Raw genomic sequence first — 14842 nt, forward strand, 5'->3', positions numbered from 1 at the left:
ATACTCAATATCTCATAAAGATGTAAGTAAAATCCATATAAATATATCAATTCAATGCAATACCAGTCAAAGCCCCAAAAGGAATTTTGAGGAAATTGACAAGCTTATGTTGGAGTTTAGATGCAAAAGCAAACAAGACAAAGATTTAAGACTATTTTGAAGAAAGAGGGCAAGGTGAGAGGTTGTGGGCCTTGCCCTTCTAAATATTAGGACTTATTATAAACTTACGAATTGAGACATGTGGTATTGGGACAAAAATAGACCAACAGACTAAAGGAACAGAGCCCAAAACTAAACCTATAGATATACAGATATTCTTTATGTGATAGATGTGGCACTGTTGTGATAGGATTTAACACATGCTCCCTCCAAATATGGCACCTTGGTATACTGAATAATCTAAATGGAAGGAATTTGAGAAATGATCTCCATCCCTTGAAGTAGATCATAGACCCTCAGAGGACAGGTGCCCTCTCTACACCCAGAGAAAAGGAGCATCATTATCTCCAAAGAGAATGCCAAGAGAAATCTGAATGAATAGATCTTGCTAAATTTCCCGCAGTCTACTCCTCTTGACTCCTACACCATTGTTCTATCACATTTTCCCATGACTTTTTACTCTTCATTAAACCCAGTATAAAAACACTCACATTTAACTATTCTTCAGGTCTCCATTTCCTTGTGAAAGCTCCTGGGTCATGGAGAATTTTTTTTTTTAAGATTTTATTTATTCAGAGAACACAAACAGGGGGAGAAGCAGAGGGAGAGGGAGAAGCAGACTCCCCACTGAGCTGGGAGCCCAATGCAGGGTTCCATCCCAGGCCCCTGGGACTGTGACCCAAGCCAAAGGCCACCCAGGTGCCCAGAAGAACTTATGTTAAGTAAATTTGTATGCTTTTTGTTAACCTATCTTTGGCACAGAGAGCCCCCACCAAGAACCTAGAAAGGTAGAAGGAAAAATATGTTTTTCCTCCCCACAACAGATAAGTGGTAAAAGACTGGAGTGGTAATTGGTGCTGAAGATCAGGTTGCATTTCTAGAAAAAAATTAATTTACTTCACACCAGACACAAAAGTATATTCCAGGGGAATTAAGCATGAAAAGCAAAATTTGAAAAAATTAAGGGAAAGTTAGGAGAATACTAACAAAAGATTTCTTAACCAAGACTCAGAAAGTACAAATCATAGATAATAAGGCAGACAATTCATTAAAATTAGAAACTTCTGTCCACCAAACATCAACAACACCAGAAACAAAAGGACAATACAAGACAGAGACTGGGAAAAGATATAGGTAGAGTTTTTAAACAACAAATGATTCACATTTAGGATTTATTAAGAACCCCTACAAGGAATTAAATAAAAGGGGACCCAAAAGGGAAATAGGTGAAAGCTGTGAACCGAAAATTCACTACATGTTTTTCCTATGCTTTTCAGTATGCATGAGATATTTCATGATTTACAAAACCAAAGCTCTAGTGTCAAGTTTCCCAGTCTGCCTGTATCATTTTGGACCAGTCACCTGCCCATCTCTGTGCCTCCTACCTCCTTTGTAAAATTGAGGGTTGCATTGGAGGACCTGCCATGTCCCTTCCAGCCATAAAATTCCATAACTTGTCAATCCATAAATGGATAAAGTGGTGTGTCCATACAATGGACTATTATGTGGCAATAAAAGCAATGAAACACTGCCACCTGCCACAGTGGGGATGCACCTGAAAACAGTATGCAAAATGAAATTAGCTAGACACAAAGGGCCACATATTGTAGGATTCCATTTATACAAAATGTGCAGAATAAGCAAATCCATGGAGACAAACAAAAGGCAGATTCTTGGTTGCAAGAGGCTGGCAGGAAGGGGAGACCTGGAGGGGATGGTGGCTAATTGGTGCAGGTTTCTCATTGGGGTGACAAAAATGTTCTAAAATTGATTGTGAAAATGATTGCACAAGTCTGTGAATACACTCAAAGCCGTAGAGTTGTGAACTTCAAGTGCGTAAACTATATAGCTTGTGAGTTGTATCTCGCTAAAACTCTGAAAAAACGAAAGTTTCCATTTCCCAAAAAGCAAAATTTTCAGTGACCCTGTGTTCATCCTGTGACTATTCACTCTGCAGTGGCAGTGAGCCCCTCCCTGGCGTTCTTGTTAATACAGATTCCCTGGCTCAGTTAGCTCTTTAAGAGAGTTGGGGACAGCCTATTAGTAAAAGTGGGTGTTGGTGACTAACTTCTGCCTCTCCTGAGACACATCTCATGGATTTGGATGTTGTGGACAGGAAAAGGATCGTGGTGTGGCAGGCAATCTGATAAAGGGAGCTAGGAAGGGGAAGGTCCTATTAGTCAAAGTGCATGAGAGCATTCCTCTACAACTGAAGGTAGAGAAAATAAAATCCTGACTCTGGTGGCTGTCATTGCCACCAAAAAAAAAAAAAAAAAAAGAGAGAGAGAGAGAGAGAGAGAGAGAACGAATGAAAATATGAGTAGCAAGTGGGATGCTGAGATGTTTCATGAACAAGCTATAGTCCTAGAATGAAAATACAGTAGCTTTGGTTGTTTCCAGCTGTAAAAGTGATTTGATGCCGGATATCAATTTTATGGCCTTTCCCAGGGTGTAATAACTGGAAAGTGCTCAAGGAAAATCTCTGTCCGAAATCTAGCAGCACTCCGCATGGGTCCTCCTGCCTGTACGAGTGAGAGCTGATGGGGAGCTAGCAAATAATTACATTATTTCTGCAGTAAAGCCCGATACGTCCCTAATAAAAGTTAATGATTATGCGCAGATTTTCAGACATTCGGAGTCTAGACTGAAGACACTAAAAGGAATCTTTGTACGTTCACTCTTCAGCATTCCAGGTGAGCAGGACTTTAAGGTGACTTCAGCGCCAGCCTCAAGCTGTTTGTTCCCTTCGGTCATCTGCACGGTCCCGCTTAGGAAAGTCCCGTTAGGACCCTCGGAGTAGATCAAGGATGTATTTTATGTTCTGAAACATTAGAAAGCCACAGTATTAAAACATAAATACAAAGGCAGAACACTTTAAAATGAGAAAAAAACATCCTTTCTTGGTAGGGTTGGAAGCTTCATCTCTTTCCCTAGACACGGTAAATAGATCCTTCTCTCTTCCTTCCCCAGTGGGAAGAGCAGGAAATGGGCAGAGGGGGGTGGGCAGGGAGTAGTGATACTCTGTCTTAGCTGTAGGATTTCAGAATTGGGAAAGAGCCTCAGGAGCCCTCAAGGCCAACTCTTTATCTCACGGAAGAGGAAACCAAAGCTCAGGAAAGTCAGATGACTTGCCTAAGGTCATTGGCCTCAGGCCCCTGGGGAGTTAATGTATCAGGGAGGATTGATGACTTTATGCATTTAAAAGAATGAACTCCCCTAGTTAGAAGATCACTCTGATACCTCATTTATTCATCCAACGAGCATTTACTGAGCACCTGCTCTGTGCCAGGCTTGGGCCTGTAATGACAGCTTGTCTCCTGCAGCTGCCCTCTTGTGGTAAAGTAGGGAGATGGGTGAGCAGGTGAGTCCGCAGGATACCTACTAGGACCGCTGGGACTGGGACTAAGGGGTTTGGGAAGGCTCCTCTGAGAAGAGGACGTCTGATCTGAGACCTGGAAGACACGGGAGCAGCCATGAGAAATGAAGAGGCTGTGCTTGCACTGGGAAGAGAAGCCAGGGCAAGGGGCGGAGGCCAGCGAGCGAGGCTTGTTTGGAACAGAGCCAGGTGACAGCAGGACTAGATATCGGACAGGAGGCCACAGGGGGTTATAAGAGAAGGAGGGACAGATGAGCAGAATGGGTGGTGGAGGGGAGAGGGCCAGAGGGGAGGTGACCAGGAGATGGGGAGGAGGCTTCTCAGGTCTCCAGGTGAGTCACTTATGGTCATGGTGGAGGTGGAGAGCAGGGCATGGATTCAGGTCTCATTGTGGGAACTAGTTAGAGCCACCTCGTCCAGGTGGTCTCTGGGCTCTGCTGACAGTGCATCGACTGCGTCTCTCTCCACCTATCACCTGTCTGTGTGCCCTCCCTGCTCTGTCAAGCCCTCCTGGCCAAGACCCATAGTAGGGCATGTGCTTGACATCAAGACCAGACCACATCAAAAAAACAAATATTTTACTGAAATTCTCTTATGTGAGTGCTGCATTCCAGCATTTTCCATTTTGCTCTATTTTGTTTTTGAAAATGCAGGTTGCAATGCACTGAATTGGTATAATGGCCTGCTACTGGAGGAAAGTACTGCCCTGGAGATGAGGCCATCTGAAGTCCTCCTCTTCACCCCACCCCACCCCGGCCTTCCCCAACCATCAGGTTGCAGAGGGCTTGTAGGGCTTATGTTCCTCATGTCTAAATATTAAAACATTATACATCAATTAACTATGATAAATAAAATAAAGCATGTAGACCCACCCTAGACTTCTGTGGGGCCAGGAAATGTACGTGGAGCCCCTGGCCCCTGGCCCACGCGTCTGTGTACCCCGCTTTCGGCTCTGCTCACAACACCCAACCTGCACATCCAAGCTCTACTCCAGCCTCCCCTCTCACATCCTGTTGTCCCTACCTCACACCGCTCACCTTGAGGGGCCTACTCCACCATCCAAAGGGCAGGCCCTACAAGTTTGCTTGGGGCCATTGGGGCAGGGGATTCTCAGGTCCCAGAAAACCAAAGTATGACCTAGAAGTGAAGACTGAGATCCTTGCTCTATGGGGAAGGGTTCAGTCGCTGGAGGACCAAAGTGGGGTCCTTGCAAGTAGGAGACCCCAGACAGGGCCCCGCCTGGGCTGGAGGTACAGCAGAGGTCATTGCTGAGGTACCACCATCATGCCTGCCTGCCTTCTCTGCAGGTGGGTGCTTTCTTTTATGATTTGGTTGGTGCAGATCCTTTCTTAAAGTTTAAATAACTTGGTTCATATCATTCAGAAGTAAAAGGCCAGTTCTGGTATCAAAGAGGAAGGCCAGGCACCTGGGAATGTCTCGTGCATCCTTAGGGCGGTGATCAGTTCTTTACCAGAGGCCTGAAGAGTGTCCTTGGCTGGTGCCCATGTGGTCCACACACCACTCAAGAAGACCCATTGTTGAAGGGACACCTGTGGATTCTGAGATTGTTGTTCCTGTCCCTTCTAGAAGACCATCCAGGCAATTAAAAATACAATTACAGAAGGCTTCTAAATTTATTTGCTCCACTGTTAAAAATAATGCATACTTTTATAAAAATGGGTGAAACAAAAAAATATCAAGAGAAGCATAAAAATAAACCACAGTGCCACCTCTCACAGAAAACCACTACACATTTTGATGCATCATTCTGGTCTTTTTTTCCATGTTTGTCTGTGTATCCATCTAAATACATGTTTTGGGGGGGATTTATGACCATATTGCATATGCTGTTTTGCTTGAGGGCTTCCTTCTTCACTTAACTATACCATGAACATTTGCACATATTAGATAGATATTCTTCTAAGACTGGGTCATGAGCATGTTTACAGCTTTTGATAATCTTTTTCAAATTATACTCCAGAAAGACTGTAGCACTTTGTGCTCAAACTCAGAGTCTCCCTGAGGGCATGGGGGCTCTGGCGTGAGCCCCCAGCAGAAGCAGAGAGGTCAGGAGCACAGACCCCTGCTTAGCTCTAAAGCCTGGTTCTGTACTTCACCCTGTGTGACCTTGGGATGGGTTACCAGATTTTCTAGCACAGGGGTTGGTCAGCTTTTTCTGTAAAGGGGCTGATGAGGACCGCCTTCATGGGCATTCATCCTGGGCAGTCACTGAGGGCCGTAGGCTTAGAAGGGCGCACGTTTAGCTTAATGCTCTGCTGCCTCTGCTTTGAAAAGTCATAACAGTTTATAAACAAGGGGCCCCAAATTTTCCCTTTGCGTTGGGCCCTGAAAACAGTGAAGCTGTCCTGAACTGGGGGCAAATATTCTGAGCTTCGGGGGCTGCATGGTCTCTGCTGCTACTACTCTAGATTGCAGGTGTAGAGTGAAAGCAGCCAAGATGATACGTCATGAATGGGCATGGCTGTGCTCCAGTAAAACTCTACCTACGAATGCAGTCTGCAGGCTGGATCTGGCCATAGAGTTGCCAGTTGCCAACCCTGGGCTGCTGCCTCAGTTTCCCAATGGGGCAAATGGGAAGAATATTATTCATCTTACATGACTGTTCTGAGAAGCAGTCACTGAGACAAATAAAGCACCTGAACAGTCAGCATTATAGTAAGTATTAGGCAGTGTGAGCTACTTTTATCTTTAAAAAGAATATTATTTTTTTTAATTGTGGGAAAAAATAATTAAAAAATTTTTTTAAAAATAGTGGCGAGTTAGACACAATAAAATTTATCATCTGTAAGTGAGCAGCTGAGTGGGATCAAGCACATTCACACTGTGGTGTACCCATCACCACCGTCCCTCCCCACTGCTATGGTTACCTTGCAAAACCAAAACTCTGTCCCCACCAAACACTGACTCCCTGTCCTCCCTCCCTGCCTCCTTCTGCCAGCCCCCACCCACTACCCTTCTACTTCACCTGTCTCCAGGAGTTTGACTCCTCAAAGTATCCCATGTAGGCAGAATCATCCAGTCAGTATATGTCCTTCTGTGACTGGCTCGTTTCACTGAGGAGAATGCCCTCAAGGTTCATCTTTGTCGTAGTGCGTGTCAGAATTTCTTTCCATTGTAAGACAGAATAATATTCCATCGTCTTAGCTCAGGCTACCTTAACAAGGTACCAGAGACTGGGTGATAAACAACAGGAATGCATTTGCCCGCAATTCTGGAAGTTAAAAGTCCAAAAATCAAGATGTCCACATGGTCGATTTCTAGTGAGAATGCTTTGCTGGCTGGTAGGGGCCATCTTCCGCTTGTGCCCTCAGTGATGGGGACAGAGAGAGGGAGAGCAAGTGGTCTGGAGTCTCCTCTTACAGGGCACTGATCCCAACTCAGGGCCCCACCCTCATGACCTCATCTAAACAGAATCACCTCCCAAAGGCCCCACCCCCAAATGCGCTTCCTGGCGGCTGGTATATCTTCTTGGCAGAAATGCCTGTTCAAGTCCGTTACCTGTTTCTGAGTTGGGTAGTTTGCTTTTTTGTTCTTGAGTCTTAGGAGTTCTGTATATATCCTGGATATTAATCCCTTATCAGATGTACAATTAACAAATCTTTTCTCCCATTCTGTGGGTTGCCTTTTTACTCTATTGATAGTGCAACTTTGATGCACCAAAGTTCTCCATTTTAGAGAAGTCCATTTTTTTCTATTTTTCTTCTAATACCTGTGCTTTTAACTTCATATCCAAAAAATTATTGCAAAACCCAGTGTAGTGAAGCTTTATTTCCTATTTTTCTTCCAAGAGGTTTATAGTTTTAGCTCTTATGTTTAGATCTCTGATCCATTTTGAGTTAGCTCTTCATATCATGTTAGGTAAGAGTCCAACTTTGTTCTTTCGCATGTTAATGTCCAGTTTTTCCAGCACAGTTTTTTATTTGTTTTATTTTTTGAGAGAGAGAGAGAACACAAGTAGGAGAGGGGCAGAGGGAAGAGGGAGAGAAAGAATCGTAAGGAGGCTCCACTAAGTGTGGAGCCTGACATAGGGCTCAATCTCATTACCTGAGATCGTGACCTGAGCCAAAATCAAGAGTTGGACACTTAACCAACTGAGCCACCCAAGAGCCCCTCCATTTGTTGAAAAGACTGTCCTTTCCCCCATGGAATGGTCTTGGCACCCTTGTTGAACATCATTTGGCCAGTTATATGAGGATTTACTTCTGGGACATCTATTTTATTCTGGTCTAGATTATTCCACCGGTCTAGAAGTCTTGTCTTTGTGGCAGTACCAACCTGTTTTGATTATTGTAGCTTTGCAGGAAGTTTTAAGATCAGGAAGTGTGAGACCTCTTACTTTATTCTTTTCCAACACCGTTCTGGCTATTTGGAGTCCCTTGCAATTCCACATGAATTTTAGGATGGATCTTCTATTTCTGCAAAAAGAATTGTTAGAATTTTGATAGTGATTGCACTGAGCCTGTAGATATGACAATTACTTTTTAAGGAGTTTGTAAATTATGGTATTGAAGTGATATTTTGTTGTTTTAACTTGTGTTTCTTTTATTGCTAATAAGGCTGATTAACTGTATCTCTCTCTCTCTTTTTTAGAAGAGGGAGAAGAGCTGAGGGAATGGGAGAGAAAGAATTTTAAGCAGGCTCCATGCCCAGTGTAGAGCCTGGTGAAGAGTTCGATCTCATGACCCTGAGATCATGACCTGAGCCAAAATCAAGAGTCAGACGCTGAACTGAACCATCCAGGCACCCCATATCTCTCCTTTCTGAGTTACCTGCTAAACTTTTTGCCCACTTGTTCACTTAGAGTTTAGGGATCACATATATGAAGGATATAAGACTATCAACACTTCTTTTGCTACATAAAAAAATCACCAGTCATTGGGCACCTCTTTAGACAAGCAGCTGTGCTGGATGTTGGCCTACATGGTGTGGTGAGGAAAACCCCACAATCCCTGCCTTCAAGGGGCAGGCAGGGAGGCAGTCGTGACAGAATTATCCGAATATGTAATTATGAAATGGGATAGCCACGTAAAGGGGAGGGGATCTGATCTAGTCCAGGGCTCAGGAAGGTTCTTCTCAGGAAGTGATGCTGGAGCTGTGCTTTGAAGGTGGAGTGAGCAGGAAATAGGCACCTGCGGTGGGCGGGGCAGGGGCTGGAGAGACCTTAGCCCTGGCAAGCCCTGAGGCCCTGAGGAGCTGGGTGTGTCCAGAGACAGGAGGGGAGGCGTTTCCAGCTGGAATGTGAAGGATGACATTGAAGGGAAGTGGAGATGGACACAGAGACTAGAGTTCCAGATTAAGGCGAGGCAGTCAGACAGGCAGCAAGCAATTATTTATGTTGTGTTTCTAGACTCTTTGTCCACAGCTATGAATAAGACAGCTACCCAAGGCCTAGGTGCTTAGCTCACGGTTCTTTAAGCTTTGCCATTTTCTTGGATGAATTCACCACCCATCATAGGGAAGTTTCCTTGATTGGCTCTTTCACCTGTCCATTTATTCCACAGGTAGTCACCGAGCACCTATGATGTGCAGGCTAGTAAATAAGCTAATCTCAGATGCTGATGAGTTTTTGGAAGTGAACAAAGAGGGGAAACGGTGGAGAGATGACCGGGCTCTGTGTTGGGAGCTAGCGTGGCAAGAACTCTGAGTAGCCACCTTGAGGGTGGCAGCAGGGGAGCGGTGTACGCCCCTGAAAGTGGAATAGGCTCTTCATCGTCATCCTCAGGGCAGAGGGAAGTTGAAAATGGTTTTCAGTCAGGAAGTGGCTCCATCAGGTTTGTGGTTGGGAAAGGTCCCTCTGGCTTCTCTGGGGATGATGAAGCCAGGGCTGCTGAGTAGACCCCAGAGGTCACAGGAGGTCATTTCTGTGGTCCATGTGGGATGAGGGCATCCTAAGAAGGACTGGAGGCAGTGAACACTCAGTGAGGTAAGTGGATGGCTCCAAGGCATTCTAGAAGGATAATCCACAAGACCTGGCAAAGGGTGGGTCAGGTCCGGGCAGGGGGGACCCAAGAGGTAGTCCCAGGTCCCATGAGTAGAACTGGAGAGTGCGCTATTTAATGAGAAACAGCCCAGAAGAGCCGTGCCATGGGAAAAGACCTTGAGTTCGGTCACAGAGCACTGGGTGAGAGAGAGGAAAGTCATGAGGAGGGACCCTGGTTTCCAGCTTACACTACCTAGAAAGATGGTGCTGTTTTGTGGCAAACACCCTTCCTCACTTGTCATTGGCCTTTTACCTTTTGGGGGTATGGGGTTATTTCAGCTCACCGTGAAAGAGTGGCTCGCCTGTACGTTTATTAATGTTGACCTGAGATATATCCAGATCATAGATTTTGGGGCCACGCTACAGCCTTACGTTAAAAAAATAAAGTCCTTGGTGTGCTCTAAGCAATAATACAAGGCCATGCCTGGACACAGGGTCGAGCTCACCACTTCTTCTAACAGCCAGAGAAACCGAGTTTGTTTCACGATCAACTCCCACGCCACCATCTTCCGCAAATCCTTGAGTCCCAGATGTGACTGCAAAGAACCTCGGACCGTGAGTTGCCACTGCTCCCTGGAGGCCGAGCACCTGCTGAATCCTTAGACAATTACAAAAACAACAATCTCGCTGGTTCCCGGTACGGCTGTGAGCCACAGAAATTAATTACATCACCTGTAAAATTAGCCGGTGTTTTGCCTCCACAGGTCAATGTTCAGGCCGAGAAATGGTTTAGTGCTTTCAAACACGGGGCTCAGCACATAAATATTTATCACAGGGACTCATTGTACACGGGGTGTTTACCTTATCAGGCAGTTACCTGGGGCAAAGAGTCCACTGTCTGCTTCCTGTCCCAATTTCTCTTGCCCAAGACCTTGGGCAATTGTTTATTTGACAGAGTGTTCTGTCCCATTCCCTTTCTTCTGGGAATAAAGGCGCAGCCTGCTAATCAAGCACATCACCTGGTCCACAAATACCTGGGGAGAGTTCTAGGTGTTTGCTTGAGAGATCCAACAACGGTTATGAAAGAGAAAACTTCTGTGACACCCACAGGAAGAGCAGCGAACATGCCTTTCTCCGGCCCCGACTCCTGTTTTGTTTTGGTTAGTGTTTCGAAAGCTCCCCGTGGATTCTGGAAAGCCCAAGATCTCGAGAGTGAAGGCCATGCAACAGACACGGGCGCACAGCGATCACAAACATGATTTGTGGCAAAAACACAGCCTTCTTTTTATTACTGTTTTCTATGTTTATGAAGCAGGAATGTTAGAGAAACATTGGCCAAGTTGGCTTGAATCTGGCCACATATTTGTTTTGGCCACTCTTAGCTTTTATTTCAAAAGTTCTCATACTCCCCAGCTCGGGCGATTGTTACATAAGAAAGCCCTGCTGGGCCATGCGCCAAAAATTCAACTCAGCATTTTTCCACCTCCCCATGGTGGTCTGGGGAATGGGTTTGTGAGCCTGTGGAACAGAAGTCTCAGGGTAAATGAAATGAGCTGATGTGCAAGGAGCCTCTCACAACATAGTGTTTTTCAGGTGTTGGTTTTCTTAGACCCCAATGTCTGGTTCTTACTAATCAATCATTACATCCCCTGCGTGGATTTATCAGAATCTCTTAGCCTTGTCTGTCCGAGCAGCTACTAACTGTTAAAGTTTCCTAGCAACTCTGCACTGTTAGATTTTTGCTGTTTTTTTTTTTTGTAAGATTTTAGTTATTTTTTTTTTAAATAATGCTTGACTTCAAATGGTTTTTTTTAAAGACTTTATTTATTTGTTCATAGAGACAGAGAGGGAGAGAGAGAGAGAGAGAGAGGCAGAGACACAGGCAGAGAGAGAAGCAGGCTCCATGCAAAGAGCCTGACATGGGACTTGATCCAGGGTCTCCAGGATCACGCCCTGGGCTGCAGGCAGCGCTAAACCGCTGCGTCACCAAGGCTGCCCTAGATTTTAGTTATTTATTCATGAGAGAGAGAGACAGAGACATAGGCAAAGGGAGAAGCAGGCTCCCTGCGGAGAGCCTGATTGCGGGACTTGATCCCAGGACACAAGGATCATGACCTGAGCCAGAGGCAGATGCTCAACCGCTGAGCCACCTGGGTGCCCATTTCCAGTGTTTTGTGGGAATTCGTGGCTACATGCACTGTTAGGCTTTAATTTGCAGATATTCTAATTTGCATTTAATTTGGTCATTTCTATTTCTTCCTTCTGAATGGCCTGCTGTCCTTTGCCTACTTTTTCTGGAGTTTTTTTGGAGTTTTAATGTCATAGAATATCAGACCTTCTTTCAGTAGATAAAATCACCAGTTATCCATCGGGCACTGCTCTAGTCCTGGGCCTTGTGCACGGTTCTTCTGTTTGTTCTAAATATATCCCTTCCAGGTGTCATAAGATAGTATTTCTACCTTTGGAAAAAACAAATTCATATTGATATCCAGTGATTCCACAAGGACAGGGCTTGGTCTGTCTGTGTGTCAGTGAATTCCAGCACCCAGACAAGTCTGGACCACGTAGACATTTGAAAAATTTGTCTAATAAACAGAAAATCCATCAAGAAATTATTCTCTATTTTTCCCTAGAGGCATCCTTTTTCTAGGAAAAAGAAAAAAGGTCCTAACCTCTTTATTCTAACCCCAGTATCAGCCTCTCATTCTCCTGATTATTTTAGTGTTTTTCCAAGATATTTTCTTAACATACAATAATTAAGAATGCATATGCTATCCTAGATTGTATACAAACGTGGGAACATATGTGTTTTATGAGTTTTTGGCCACAGCAACCACAGCTAACCTGTTAGCCAGTGTCTTCATTGGAATGATCCACTTGACCTCCCTGAAAACTGATATAATGGAACTTATTACCCTATCCTTATAATTTTGCCAGATTTCCCCAATTCATTAGCTTGTACCTGTCAACCCCAAAACAAGTTTTCAGGGCTACAGAATCCTTACGCATATGGGGAATGGGTCATGCCCACATCTGTAGAATGAACTGAGGAATTTTGAGACGATCCCTCCTGCTCCAGAACCTTTCCCACATTCAAGATGAACCTCGTCTGAGTTCCATTATTTATTGAGTGCTGACTTTGTGTCTGGTGTTATGTGAGGCACCAGCAGCAGAGATTTGTGCCTGGGGGCTAAAGATTTCCAGGCATTCTCTTTTAAAAAGTAAGTTCAACCAGGAATGGACATCACATTAATCATGGATGCCTGAATCAATTTATGAGGTCCCTCAGGTTTACCAGACCCCAAAGGGGTGGAGTCAGGATTCCCACCCAGGTAGCCTGGTGCCATAGAACCCAAACGAGTGTGGCCTTGTACATCATGGGGAGGTCACCCATGTATTTACTGTAGTGGTCCTGCCATTCTCCAACATGTTTGGAATTGCTCTCTTGGAATTTGATCAGAAACCGAAGGACTCGGAATCTAATTATGGCTCTCCCTAGTGAGTCGCTAAGAGGCCATAAGTCAATCACTTCACTTCTCCAGCCCCCTTTCCTCATTTGTAAAATGAGATCAAGCCTCATGTCTGATGAGATTCCCTCCAGCTCTAATGACCTGCAGTCCTGTCTTAACCATGGCATTTCCTTTCATTAGAAGCTTGGTTTTTGTGCTCTCTTCTGTAAAATAGGGATATTTAAACTTGCCTAGCCTGTCTTGCTGGGTTGCTGGGTGTGAATTACATGACAGAATAGCTTTAAAATCATTGAAGGGAACAGGAGATGGATATAGGTTCCGGTCTTGGGACTTTATGTCATCCAATGTCAGGCCACTGCTACTTCTAGGCTCAATTCAGTTTGAAGTTCAGTTAATAACAGTTTTTGGAACATCTACTCTGTGTCCATACTTCCCCAGGCTCTGGAGGAACAGTGAATACATGGATTCAGCACCCGAGTGAGACATAGACACCGAAACAAGTCAACAGACTCTACAAGTTCATCTAAGATGAGGGAAGCAGTGTCAAGGACACCAGCCAAGGGCTGAGCTGAAGACTAACAGTCCACCCTGGTTGGCTCAGTCATCTTAGAGGAGGGTCTATTTGAGACCTAAGCCTCCCCACCCCCAAAGATATGTCAAAGTCCTAACCCCCAGTACCTGTGAGTGTGACCTTTGGAAATGAGGTCATTGCAGATGGAGTTGGTTAAGATGAGGTGATACTGGACTAGGGTGGGCCCTTAATCCACTGTGACTGGCATCTCAGAAGAAAAGACAACAAATGCAGAGGAAAACCCCTTTGAAGACAGAGGCAGAGACTGGAGCAAGGCATCTGCAAGCCCAGGAATGCCAAGGATTGCTGGCAACACAGAAAGCTAGAACAGGCAAGCAAGGATCCAGCCCTGCTGGTTTCAGAGGGAACGCAGCTCTGACAACACCTTGGTTTTGGACTTCTGGTTGCTAGAATTGTGAGACATTTCTGTTGTTTTGAGCCACTCAGTTTGTGGTCATTCCTTAAGGCAGCCCCAGGACACTAGCATCAATGTGTAGGAGCCAGGCACAGAAAAAATGGGAGAAGAGGGTCCCAGGGCTGATGGAACAGCATTGGCAGTGGCTCTAAGGAGGCATAACCGTGGCGAGTTCAAGGAACTGTAAGAAAGCTTGCAAGGCCCAGCCCCGTCTGCTGCTAGGGCCGCCAGGGAACGTGTCTGGTTGTTAATGATGGCACTAGGAGATGGTAGAGGGTGCCAAGCAGATAGCAGGACGAGCCTGGTAAGAAGGCTGTGTGTAGGAAGAGGATGGGGTGGTGGGAGGGGAGCCCAGAATCTGGAAGCTGGTGCCCCTGTTCTAAGATGGTGCAGTGAGAGAGTGGCGATGGAAAGTTCTGGAAAGTATGATAGAAAAACTGAGTGGACTGGGGGCAAATCTGGTGCAAATATGTTCAAATTATAAATAAAGGCTTTAAATAAGTTGGTGTTCAGGCTGGTGATGTTCTTCGTGAGTGGGCGAGAATTGGGGAGGAGCAGGTTCGAGGGGGGAGGGGATACGGAGAGTTTGCTGATCTGTTATTATTTGGCTCAGTCTTTTGTCTTATTCATCAAACTTGGCTCCAAAGGACTTGGCAGATTCTGTAATTCAGGCCCCCTCATCCTCCTCCAAAGAGATGCAGGAGCCCCCGAGGCAGATATTCAGGAGAGAGTCTTGTCCTGCAAAGGAATTTCAATCATGTCCTTTCAAAGGGTGTAATCATTTGACTAAATCTCCTACTTTGAAGAGGAAAACACCTTTGAATATGTAAGTTCTGGTGTGTTTATAAAAACAGTCCATCGAATTGCTTTATAGCCATTCCCTCTGAGTCCAGGTTTGCAAACATCATGT

General features: G+C 45.1%; 1 protein-coding gene and 2 long non-coding RNA genes across 6 annotated transcripts in view; 2 read left to right on the forward strand and 1 right to left on the reverse strand.

Annotated features, from left to right (window-relative positions):
• SLC45A1 (solute carrier family 45 member 1) overlaps positions 1 to 14842 on the forward strand; it is a 79702-nt gene that overhangs the window by 8586 nt on the left and 56274 nt on the right. The gene's annotated exons all lie outside the window — the stretch shown is intronic.
• LOC121500988 lies at positions 1762 to 10270 on the reverse strand. Of its 3 annotated transcripts, none has more exons than XR_005990469.1 (5): positions 10209 to 10270; positions 7832 to 7971; positions 6522 to 7433; positions 4962 to 5181; positions 1762 to 2980 (listed from the first exon to the last, which is right to left on the reverse strand). It is a non-coding gene; the product is annotated as an uncharacterized LOC121500988 (long non-coding RNA). The 3 variants fall into 3 exon arrangements; XR_005990468.1 differs by having other exon boundaries at positions 4962 to 5118; positions 9983 to 10264; XR_005990467.1 differs by having other exon boundaries at positions 9983 to 10264.
• Positions 10069 to 14434, forward strand: LOC121500989. The gene is made up of 2 exons (XR_005990470.1): positions 10069 to 10173; positions 13385 to 14434. It is a non-coding gene; the product is annotated as an uncharacterized LOC121500989 (long non-coding RNA).

Source organism: Vulpes lagopus, chromosome 10, assembly GCF_018345385.1.
Source record: "Vulpes lagopus strain Blue_001 chromosome 10, ASM1834538v1, whole genome shotgun sequence".
In the NCBI taxonomy this organism is placed as follows: Eukaryota; Metazoa; Chordata; class Mammalia; order Carnivora; family Canidae; genus Vulpes; species Vulpes lagopus.